We start from the raw sequence: 12,609 nt of genomic DNA on the forward strand, positions 1-12,609 counted from the left end.
TGTGTGAATATGCACATACACATATGTGTAAAACCATCATTATTGTGAATCCAAAGTCTTCTCCACCATATTTTTATTACCAGGAATTGCTGGCATACAGTCAATCTAATAAAGCTGGTGATTGCTTTCTTATCTGGCTACTGTATTGATCTTTCAATTATAAATGTACATAATCTTATCATATGTAAATAATAACATAAATATTTTTCTCTTTTCTATAGTTATGCTTCTTACTTGTTTACGTTAATTGCTAGAATTTCCAGGGGCTCCTGGGTGGCTTACTCATCTGGGTGTGTGCCTTTGGCTCAGGTTGTGATCCCAGGGTCCTGGAATGGAGCCTTATGTCAGGCTTTCTGCTCAGCAGGGAGCCTGTTTCTCCCTCTCCTCCCTGTTGGTACTCTCTGTCATTATCTCTATCTTGCTCTTTCTCTCTCTCAAATAAATAAATAAATAAATAAAATCTTTTTAAAAAATTGCTATGATTTTCAGAACTTGTTAGGTAATAAGGTAATAATGGCAGTTCCCCTTTGTATTCTTCGCTTTAATGGAAACACTAGTATTTCAATATTAAGTGTGATATTACCTGTATTTCATGAAAATATTCTTTATTATTTTAAGGAAGTTTTATTTACTTTCTAGTTTACTGTAATTAAGACTCAAAAATAGAGGCATCTGGCTGGCTCAGTTGATAGAGCAAGTAACTATTGATCTTGGGGTTGTGAGTTTGAGCCCCACATTGGGTATAGAGATTATTTTTTTAAGATTTTATTTTCAATCTTATCAGTATTTCCAAATATATGGCCAGGCATTAAAAAGTAGTATGTAAAATATTCATGATTTTTAAAAAGACTTTTAATTTTTTTAAAAAAATTTTTATTTATGTATTTGACAGAGAGAGAGAGAGAGGCAGCGAGAGAGGGAACACAAGCATGGCATGGGGTAGTGGGAGAAAGAAGCAGGCTTTCCGCAGGACAGGGAGCCTGACACGGGGCTGGATGCCAAGACCCTGGGTCTCAGTCCAAGGACCCTAGGATCATGACCTGAGCCAAAGGCAGATGCTTAACGTCTGAGCCACCCAGACGCCCCTAAAGATGTTTTTTTTTTTAAAATAATCTGGATGGCTCAGTGGGTTAAGCCGCTGCCTTCGACTCAGGTCATGATCTCAGGGTCCTGGGATCGAGTCCCACATCGGGCTCTCTGCTTGGCGGGGAGCCTGCTTCCTCCTCTCTCTCTCTCTGCCTGCCTCTCTGCCTGCTTGTGATCTCTCTCTCTGTCAAATAAATAAATAAAATCTTTTAAAAATAATAATAATAATAATCTCTATACCCATTGTGGGGCTTGATCTTACAACCAACCCCAAAATCAAGAGTCACAACAGCCACCAGCTGAGCCAGCCAGGCACCCCAAAATAGACATGATTTTTAAAAAAAATCTTGTACCAGTCATTGTATTATTATTCTTAATTTTCTGAATTGTGTTTTCACCCTCTTTCCTCAATTAAACTGCTGCCTTTTGTCTGCATTACTGGTTCTTTAGGAGGAAAAATAATTTGGGGGTATATAAGTCAATTACATTCTTTTCTTAATTTTCAATTAATTTTTTTCTGTTTTTCCTTTTAAAATTTTACCTTATGTTTTTTCATAGTTCTGAATTTCTGATTGGAATGTTATGTGTAGTATTTATTTTCATTCTAATTTTTCCAAAGTGAAAAATATTTGAAATCATAAATTTGCCTGTAATTGCAGCTTTGGCTGCAAGTCTATACCTTTTGCTATAAATACTACACTGAAATTTGGCTTTAGCTTTGGGATTAGGCTAAAATCTGCTATTAGATTATTACATTTCAGCTTTAGCCTGTGGAAGACTGACTTGTCAAATGCTGATTTCAAAAGAATTCAAGGTGCCTCTGAACTTGTGTGTAACCAATGACCAGCAGTCATATACATTACGATGATCTTTAATCAGATTAAGTACATTAGTAATGTGAACAAGGCTTGTCATTTTGATATTTTTAAATTTCTTAATATAAGGCAAGGATTTTAGATGTTCCTTTAGTAAAATACCATATGCTTTATATGTTGAAATTCTATCAGTCAGCTGAAGGAAGTATAACAGTATGTTTATTATTGTAAGAGTATAACAATACAATGATTAATGATGATTGTGAAAAGTTGGTAAAGGTGTCCAAAATATACATATTAAGTGAAAAAGTATATTGTATTAGTAAAATTATATATCATATGAAACTATTATTGTCAAATAGATAAATACAATATTAGTATCTGGAGAGATAAAAGTCATCGCTTCTCTGCCTTTTGGCTAAGATCAGTGTGGAGAGATAAAAATCAGAAGATTGTATTTTTGTATAGTAATCATCCCTGGCAATGAAGTTCTAGGACTTATTTCTACTTTATATATTTATATGATGGTTGAAGTTTTATTAAAAGCATACATTATTTTTTATAAGAAAAGACAATAAATATATTTAAAATACATACAAAGCTGAAGATATACAAGTTACCTCTCTGATAAACTATAGGATGATCTTTCTTTTCTTGGAAGATTCTGTGACCTAGTTACCTAGAACATTTAAATCCCCACACTTTTCTTGCTGGTCTTTCAACCACTTCACAAATCATTATGCATATACAAGGAAAGAAAAACTAGTCAATTATGTCACATTTTATCAGCTATGATGAAGAAATAGACAAAGTGATGCAATTGATTCATGTAAATTGTTCAGTTTTAAATGGTATGTTCCAGTTGGGTCCTTTTGTCCTTGATTAAGGAACTCAATTGAGCCAAATAGATTGTTATTTTAATACATGGGAGAGGGGTGAGCATTGTGGAAGGGACTGAGGAATCTGAGACTCAGTGATTGTCTAGTTAGGAGTCACAGGAATTGGACCTAGAGGGACAATAGAACCCAGGAGGCTAAAGGGACTCTGTGTCTCTTTTCTTGCTATGTGTGGCCTTTCTTTTTCAGAATATCTTTCCCTATGTCTGAATTTTTGCTCTATTTTTCTCCTGCTTCCCATTGGCCTAGTCCCTCTCTCTACAATTTACATCCATTCTCTTCACACTTATCTTCTCAGAAGCCTTACTCCTTTGTTCAGCTCCTCTCTTTCCTGCATCTTCAACCTTTTTGTTGTGGTTGTTGTATTTAATATTCTTCTCCCATCTTAAAAACCAAAACAAGCAAACCAAACAAGGCAAACAACAACAACAACAAGCTCTGTGTTGAACTCAAATCTTCCTTAAGCAACCATGCATCTTTCTGGCCCCTTTCTCAAAGGTCTTGAAAGAGTGGTCCAGATACCCTGCCTCCACCTCCCTCCCACTAGCTCCTTGCTGGCTCTCACCCTTACGTTGTTAATGAAACTGCTCTGCTTAAGATCCCGTTTCTGTTCCAGTCTTACCCTAAACTCTTAACCACATTGATTCAACATAATTGGTTCTTTCCACTTCCTTAAATACCCTCCTCTCTTTCTGAAACCTCACACTCTTGTTTTTTCTTCTACTGTTCTGGCCATTTCATCTCATTCTTCCTTTACAGGTTGCTCTGTCTTTACTTATTCTCTATAAATTGGGCTTTACCAGGACTTAATGCTTAGGTTTCCTGTCCTCATTCTCTTCCTACTCTTCTACCTCAGTGATTGTATTCATTAACATGGCTTTAAACACCTTTTCTTTTTTAAAGATTTTATTTTTTTATTAGAGAGAGAGAGAGAGAACCACTCAAGTGGGGAGAAGAGTGGAGGGAGAGAGGGAAATTATCTCTAGCACATTTCTCACAGAGTACAGAGCCCAACAGTGGATCCCAGGACCCTGCGATCATGACCAAGTAGAAACGAAGAGTCAGTTGCTTAACAGACTACAACTCCCAGGGGCCCCTAAATACTTTTATAACAAGATAATTGGAAATGCAAGTAGATTGTTCTAGATTAATGATATCTGGTAGAACATTCTGTAGTGATGGAAATGTTCTGTATCTGTGCTATCCAAAATCATATTCACTAGCCACTGGTGGCTATTGAACACTTGATAGGAAGCTACTGTGACTAGGAACTAAATTTTAGGTTTTATTCAGTTTAATTAATTTAAGTTGAATAGCCATATGTGGCTAGTAGCTTTGGATTGGACAGCTTGGTTCTAGATTAAAAGAAAACAAAGAGGGGTGCATGGCTAGTTCAATTGATAGAGCATGTGACTCTTGATAGCAGGGTGTGAGTTCAAACCTCATGTTGGGTGTAGATATTACTTTAAACATTAAATACTATTAAATTATAGTAATAAAAATTTGTCTGAATTAATGGTTAAATGTAGTGAAAAACAGATGTAATGGTGCTGTGTGGTTTCAGCTTAGTCTCTGCCTCTTTTGGTCTGCACCTAGATCTTCTTCTCAACTGTTAATCCTGCTAACCAACAGTAACTCCAGGCCTGCCATCAGCCTTCCCTATAGCTCTTTACTAGTTCTCCTTCTTGGTCCCAGATTCTCCTACAAGGTTTCCCTTATTCACCCAAGTTTCAGGAGGGCTGGTTAGTGAGTCGCTCTCATTCTCCAGCTTTCCCTTTTGAACCATTGATTTCTTAGCTTCTTTCATCATATTAATTCTTATTCCTATAATAAATTCATTTTGTAATATTTGTAGTGATTCTGCTTTGCTGATTCTTGACACACTCCTGAAATCTTATTCTCTCAGAATTCCTCAACTCAAAAAATAGCATCAACATCCATCAATTTCCACCTTAACTCCCTACTTTCAGTCCCCTACTGAATCCTTGGCAAACTTGGTACAAAATATATTGTTGAATATTCCCACCTCTTTTCTATTTCCTCTGCAATACTCTTGTCCAAGTAACTTCATCTTTTACCTGGTTCCATCTCCATCATCAACCCCCAATATCAATTCTGTTTCTAAATACTAATTTTAAATTTGTGAAGAATTTCAGTGGCTTCCTATTGCACTAACTCACACAGTTCTGTGTAATTTGGCTCCACTCCTGCTAACTTCTCCAAACTCATCTTGAGCCTCTACCTCCCTTACCAAATATACTCCAGCCACAGTAGCTTCCTTTCAACAAAGGCCAAGCTCTTTCTCTTCTCAGTGTTTTCACATACACTATTCATTCTGCTTGAAATGTTCCTCCAGCTCTCCTTTATTCTTCATGTTCCATGGTTTACTCTTTTGGGTCTTAGTTTATACATCACTTCCTTTGAAAGGCCTTCCTTGACCAGCCCAAGTAGGTCCTCCTATTCTGTAACACTTTATTATGTTAATTTCTTCTTTGAATTTATCACATTTTATAAATGTTTTGTTTGCTTGTTTTTTTGTTTATTTTCCTCACTTAGCTGTAGTTTCCATGAAGGCAAGAGGGATTTTCTACTTTATTTACCCAGAACTTAATTCGGTGCCTGGCACATAATTGGTACTCAGAATGTGTTTGTGGAAAGATGAATGTAGTGAGTGGATTCCTCCAGCTTCTTATTTATGGTTTCTGTTTTTTTATAATTTTAGTTTGACATGATCTCTCGTAGCCCAGCTCTAACTCCTTCCTCACAACACCGACTCTCTGGTTTTTCTCTAAGAACAGTCTGGTGCCTGATGGTGGTTTAGCAAATTCTGGCAAGACAAGGATGAGTGGTGTTACAGAGTAAAACTCTGACAGCCTAGGCTGCTCCCTTAGCAGGGACTATGGGTAAGGTTACCTTTGAAAAGAGCTTTGAGACACACCATGATGGACATGTTCAGTATGAGACTTACCATTCTGTTTTCCTCTTTTGTGCCATCATTCATCATGAAAATCTGAACAACCAAAGATTGCTTGTAGTCTGGGACTCCATTCGAAATAGAGTGGGAATACTTTGATAAAACCATTATGGTTTATGTGTACCTAATTCTTTCTCTTTTTAGTTACTTGTATAAATTCTGTGGCTTCTTATAATTTAATCCATCACTTTCATTATAAAATTTAAATGCCAGCAGCTAAAATGAGACTGTAATTTTTAAAAGTTATTTTTCTTTTCTTTTTTTTTTTTTTAAAGATTTTATTTATGTATTAGTCAGAGAGAGAGGGGGAGAGAGCGAGCACAGGCAGACAGAGAGGCAGGCAGAGGCAGAGGGAGAAGCAGGCTCCCTGCCGAGCAAGGAGCCCGATGTGGGACTCGATCCCAGGACGCTGGGATCATGACCTGAGCCGAAGACAGCCACTTAACCAACTGAGCCACCCAGGCGTCCCAAAAGTTATTTTTCTTAATTTAAGTTATCTCTATGCCCAACGTGGGGCTCAAACTCACAATCCTGAGATCAAGAGTCACATGTTCTTGAGATCACATGATCAAGAGCCAGCAAGGTGCCCCTGAGATTGGACTTCTAATTAAAAAAAAAAAAAAAAAAAGCAAATAAAAGAAAGCTAAAAGCAATGAAAGAATGTCTAGAATTCTAAGTATATTTAAAACATTGACATTTTTAATTAATAGAGTTTATTTTTAAGAGCATTTTTAGATTTAAGGAAAATGAGCAGAAAATAGTTTCCATATACCCATTCCCCCAGTCCTCCTCTACCCCAGTGTTAACATTGTGTGATAATTGGTATATTTGTTACCATTGACAAACCAATATTGATACATTATTATTAACTAAAGTCCACAGTTAACATTAGTGTTCATCTTTTATTCAGTATATTGTATGAGTTTTGACAAATGTATAATGATCTGTATTAACCATTATAGTATCATATAGAATAATTTCACTGCCCTAAAAATTCCTTATGTTCCACCTAGTTATCTATCTCTCCCTCCTTCTGAACTCTTTACAACCACTGATCTTTTTCTATAGCTTTGCCTTTTCCAGAATGGCATATAGATTGGTTTCAGATTGGTTTCTTTCACTTAGCAACAAGCATTTAAGATCTTTCCATGTCTTTTCATGGCTTGGTAGCTCATTTCTGTATAGCACAGAATAATTTTCCATTATATAAATACCAAAGTTTATTTATCCATTCATTTATTGAAGGACATCTTGATTGCTTCCAAGTTTTAATAATATGAATGAAGTTGCTCTAAATATCATGTGCATTTTTGGAGGAACCTGGGGGTTCAGTTGGTTAAGCGTCCAACTCTTGATTTCGGCTCAGGTCATGATCTCAGGGTTGTGAGCCTGTGTCGGGCTCCATGCTGAGCTCCATGCTGGGTATGGAGTCTGCTTGGGATTCTCTCTCTCCCTCTCCCTCTACCCCTCCTCCCCTAAACAAAACAAAACAAAACAAAACAAAACATCATATGTGCTTTTTGTTGTTGTTTTGGTGTTTCTGTTTTATTTTGTTTTTGGTTTGGACTTAAGTTATCAGCTCATTTGAGTAAGTATCAAGGAATGCAACTGCTGAATCGTATGGTAGGAGTATGTTTAATTTTGTGAGAAACTTCCAGACTTTCCTCCAAAGTGGCTATACCATTCTGCATTCCCACTATCAATGATTAGAACTTCCTGTTACCCAGGGCACCTGTGGTGGCCAGTTGGTTGAGCTTCTGACTCTTAATTTCAGCTCAGGTCATGAACTTGGGGTCCTGGGATCAAGTGCTATGTCAGGCTCCACACTTACCAGGGAGTCTGTTTCTCTTCCTCTCCCTCTGCTCCTCTCCCTGTTTGTACTCTCTTCCTCCCTCTTTGTCTCTCTCTCTCTCTCTCTCTCAAATAAATATATCTTAAAAAAAAATAGAGTTTCTGTTGCCCTACATCCTTGCCACCATTTACTGTCTGTGTTTTGGATTTTGGCTATAGTAAGTGTGTTGTAGTATTTCACTATTTTAATTAGTAATTCCCTAATGATATGTGATATTGACTTATCTTTTCATCTGTATACTTTTCTTTTTAAAAGATTTTTTTCAAGATTTTATTTATTTATTTGACAGACAGAGATCACAAGTAGGCAGAGAGGCAGGCAGGGAAAGAGAAAGGGGGGAGAAACAGGTTCCCTGCTGAGCAGAGAGACCGATGTGGGACTCGATCCCAGGATCCTGGGATCATGACCTGATCCGAAGGCAGCGGCTTAACCCACTGAGCCACCCAGGTGCCCCTTTTTAAAAGATTTTATTTATTTGATGGAGAGAGAGAGACAGCAAGAGAGGGAATACAAGCAGGGGGACTGGGAGAGGGAGAGGCAGGCTTCCCACAGAGCAGAGAGCCTAATGCAGGGCCCCGGTGGCCCTCATCTGTGTATCTTTTTTGATGAGGTATCTATTCAAGTCTTTTGCTCATCTTTTACTTGGGTTTTTGCTTATTGTTGAGTTTTAAGATTTCTTTGTATATTTGTGAGTTTTTAAAAGATTTTTAAATTTTTAATTAATTACTTAGTTTTTGAGTAATCTCTACATTCAACATGGGGCTTGAACTCACAACCCCAAGATCAAGAGTCACATGCTCCACTGACTAAGCCAGACAGGCGCTCCAGAGTCCTTTGTATATTTTGGATATTAGTCCTTTAGAAGATATGTGCTTTGCAAAGATTTTCTCCCAATCTGTAGATTTCCTTTTCATTCTCTTAGCGAGGTCTTTGCAAAGCAGATGTTTTAAATTTTAACACATCAGCCTTTTAATTACCATAAAGATGTCAGAGATGTTGTAGAAAACTTTCTCTTTTTTTTAAGTAAAAAAAAAAAAAATCCAATTTTTAAAAGAGGAAAATAATCCATTTCTTTCTTTTTTTCCAAAAAAACGATCTTGAGTACTAGGAACGTGGAATTGAATGACTTCCAGTCTCTTTTGACTCTAGGTTTTCGTGATTCTGTGGAAAGAATGATGGTTTATTGTGGATTTTTCTCATATTAATTCTAGGGTCCCCTCTCCATTACCACAGTAATATATGGTAACTGAAGAACATTTAGGAAACATCGAAACAAAGAAAATATGATTTTTTTCTAAACAGTGTTGCACTAAGTGCAAGAATTTTGGATGACAAAAAATTCAGAAACAGGTGTGCCTATATGCCTGCCTTTCATTAACTGCAATGAAATTAACCTTTTCACTACTTCATGGACGAAAAGACAGTAATGAGGTACATAAATAATTAACTTTATTTTTTTAATTTTTAAAATTTAATTTATTTTTTAAAATATAGGATGCTTCAAGAATTTGCATGTCATCCTTGCACAGGGGCCATGCCAATCTTCTCTGTATCATTCCAATTTTAGTATATGTACTACCGAAGTGAGCACAATAATTAACTTTTTAAAAAACATATTTAGGGGCACCTGGGTGGCTCAGTTGATTTAGTGTCTGACTATGGATTTCAGTTCAGGTCATGATCTCAGGGTCATGAAATGGAGCCCCATGTTGGACTCCATGCTAGTCTTGGGCCTCCTTAGGATTCTCTCTCCCTTTCTCTCTGCCCCTCACCCTACCCCTCCCAAATAAAATAAATAAACTAAAATAAAAATAAAATATTTATTGTAACAACTATCACAAACGTGTATGAAGTAAAAAGTGATGATCTCCCACCACAACATCCTTCTCTATAATTATAATTATTTTCTATAGAAACAAAAATCTTTATATCTATGCTTACCTGGTTATACACATACATACAGACCTGCAAGCTTCATGAGTCAGTGATCACCTATGTCTATCTTGATGTACATCATTGTAAGTCTAGTGCATACCATGGACATTAGTACACAGAAGGTGCTAAATTGAATGAATAAATGTCACACTGTACATTGTTCTGTAGGTGGCTTTTTTTTTTAATTGAAGAATGTAACCTGAATATGTTTCCATGTTAGGGCATTGATAGCTACTTCATTATTTTCAATGGCTCCAGAATAATCCACTATGTGAATGCACTATAATTTATTCAATCAGTACCCTATTACTGGATGTTTAGGTTATATATATATATATATATATGGGAGAGCAGCAGGGAGAGGAGAAGCAGACTCACCACTGAACAGGGAGCCCGATGTGGGGCTCAGTCCCAGGAGGCTAAGATCATGACCTGAGCTGAAGGCAGACACTTAATGACTGAGTCACTCAGGCACCCCTAGGTTATATATATTTTCATGCACACACACACACATATGCACACTTCTGTACAGCATTACAAACAATACTGGAGTAAACATGACAGCCAAATTATTTTGTTCTACCAATTTGTCTTCTTTTTCTTTTTTTTTTAAAGATTTTATTTATTTATTTGACAGACAGAGATCACAGGTAGGCAGAGAGGCAGGCAGAGAGAGAGGAGGAAGCAGGCTCCCCACTGAGCAGAGAGCCTGATGTGGGGCTCGATCCCAAAACCCTGGGATCACCACCCAAGCCGAAGGCAGAGGCTTCCCACTGAGCCACCCAGGCACCCCTCAATTTGTCTTCTTACTAACATTAAATGTGTGTTGAGTTCCCCACATTTATGTGGGGGATGATACTGAAATTGGATATTACCAATCTTTGTTGTTGTTGATGTTTCTTTTGTTTGGAAAAAGGATCCTTTTAAGAGGAACTGTAGTCCACTTTGCTTTAAAGTGAAGTTGGGATTCAAATGGGGAAGATCCTAAATGGCAAATAGGCGCCCCAGGACATTTGAATATTTTTAAAGTAATGAAAGAGAAAGGATTTGAGAATTTTTTAATACATTATAAAATGTTTGAGCTGGAAGAAATCTTAAAAATTATGTTTCAGGGCGCCTGGGTGGCTCAGTGGGTTGAGCCGCTGCCTTCGGCTCGGGTCATGATCTCAGGGTCCTGGGATCGAGTCCCGCATCGGGCTCTCTGCTCAGCGGGAATTTTAAAAAATTTTTTAAAAAATTATGTTTCAATAAATTTATTTTATAGATGGGAAATAGAAATTCTTTTTTTTTTAAAAGATTTTATTTATTTATTTGACAGAGAGAGATCACAAGTAGGCAGAGAGGCAGGCAGAGGGAGAGAGAGGAGGAAGCAAGCTCCCCGCTGAGCAGAGAGCCCGACGCGGGACTCGATCCCAGGACCCTGAGACCATGACCCGAGCTGAAGGCAGCGGCTTAACCCACTGAGCCACCCAGGCGCCCCAGAAATTCTAAGAAGTAAAATGATTTATTTAACCACACACTATCCATTTAAAGCAGATCTGATATTAGAACAAGGTTGTTTGGGTCTCAGCCTGTTATTCTCCAGTTTTATTCAGCAAATATTTAGTAAGCATCTTGTACTAAGTACTAAAGAAGATTCAGCTAGTAAGAACACATACTTATCGAGCACTTTCTTGTGCCAGATCTTTCAGATACATTTTAATCTAGCCCAATGTATATACCATACTAAATCAATCTACTATGTTTTTTTTTTCCTTTTATTGTATATTTGGGTTTTTGTTTTGTTTTGTTTTTGTTTTGCTTGTTTCTTTGTTTTTTAGTATTAGTAAGTATTCCTATGTTTCAGTGTGGTAGTAATTCTTAGAGCCAAGCCTCAAGTTCTGTAGATCAGTAGGAAAATGATACTATTGTTTAACTCAAAAAGGTGTCAAACGGAGAGCATGGCTGATTGCTTTTTTCTCAGGTCTGTTTAGAGTATCAGGCACTTCTCTGTGTAAGCCCTCAGTGTGCACAAACCTGAGAAATGCCGGAATTTAAAGAAAGCCAGCTGAAGTTGGAAGAGTGGCTGAAATGTGGCTGGGGAGACCCGTCAGATAGATCAAGGAAGACTTTGTTGATCTAGCTAAAGATTTTTGCTTTTGTTCTAAGGAAATGGGAAACTAATGAAGGGTTTTAAGTGGATGCTCCACAGGGTCTTATTTGCAATTAAAAGAGAAGGAAGGGGGAGACTCTTGGGTTTTAAATGCATTAGGAAAGCTGCAAGGTGAATGAATCAGGAGGCTATACATCATTAGTCTAGGTGGTAGTTGATGGCAACTTGTTCCCTAGCTACAATATATAGAGAAGTGGAGTTACATTAGGGACACAGAATTGACAAGATTTTGGTGAACTGATATGGCACGGAGAGGGAGAAGTTAGTGTCTTGTATTGTTCTCTAGATCACAGCGAATGCTCCTGGATGCAAGTGGGTGATGTTCATTGGGATGGGAACTCTGGAGATAGAAGATTGAGAGGAAGATCATGGGGTCAGTTTTTAAATGTTGTGAAGGGCCTGAAACTCCACATAAAGACTTAGGGGGTGATTAGACAAACGAATTAGAGGTCAGAGAAGAGCTAGAGATTTTAATTTGGGAGTCTTGGGTACATGGTAGAAGGCACTGCCTAGGTCGAGGCACCTATTTTTTTTTTTTTTTTTTTTTAAGGAACTTGGGTTAAAGCCTCTGCCTTCAGCTCTGGTCATGATTTCAGGGTCCTGGGATCAAGCTCCACATCAGGCTCTCTGCTCAGCGGGAAGCCTGCTTCCCTGCCTCTCTGCCTACTTGTGATCTCTGTCTGTCAAACGAATAAATAAAATCTAAAAAAAAAAAAAAGCATTGGATGGTTCAGATTCATTATTTTCATTTTTTAATTCATAGTATTACCCTATTTTTATTTTTGTAAACATTTGGGCTGTTCTTCATTTTTAACATTATCTACCTTTGGATTATGAGCTAAAATCCTTGTTGCTGAATTAGCTGAATACCATAGCAGATACATGTTTAATAAATAGTA

At 37.4% G+C, this 12,609-nt stretch overlaps 1 non-coding gene across 1 annotated transcript; it reads right to left on the minus strand.

The window, feature by feature from the left end:
• Window positions 1-9,107: 9,107 nt before the first annotated feature.
• LOC122897606 lies at window positions 9,108-9,214 on the minus strand. Its single transcript, XR_006382567.1, has one exon. It is a non-coding gene; the product is annotated as a U6 spliceosomal RNA (small nuclear RNA).
• Between the last annotated feature and the right edge of the window lie 3,395 nt (window positions 9,215-12,609).

Source organism: Neovison vison, chromosome 1, assembly GCF_020171115.1.
Source record: "Neovison vison isolate M4711 chromosome 1, ASM_NN_V1, whole genome shotgun sequence".
Lineage (NCBI taxonomy): Eukaryota > Metazoa > Chordata > Mammalia > Carnivora > Mustelidae > Neogale > Neogale vison.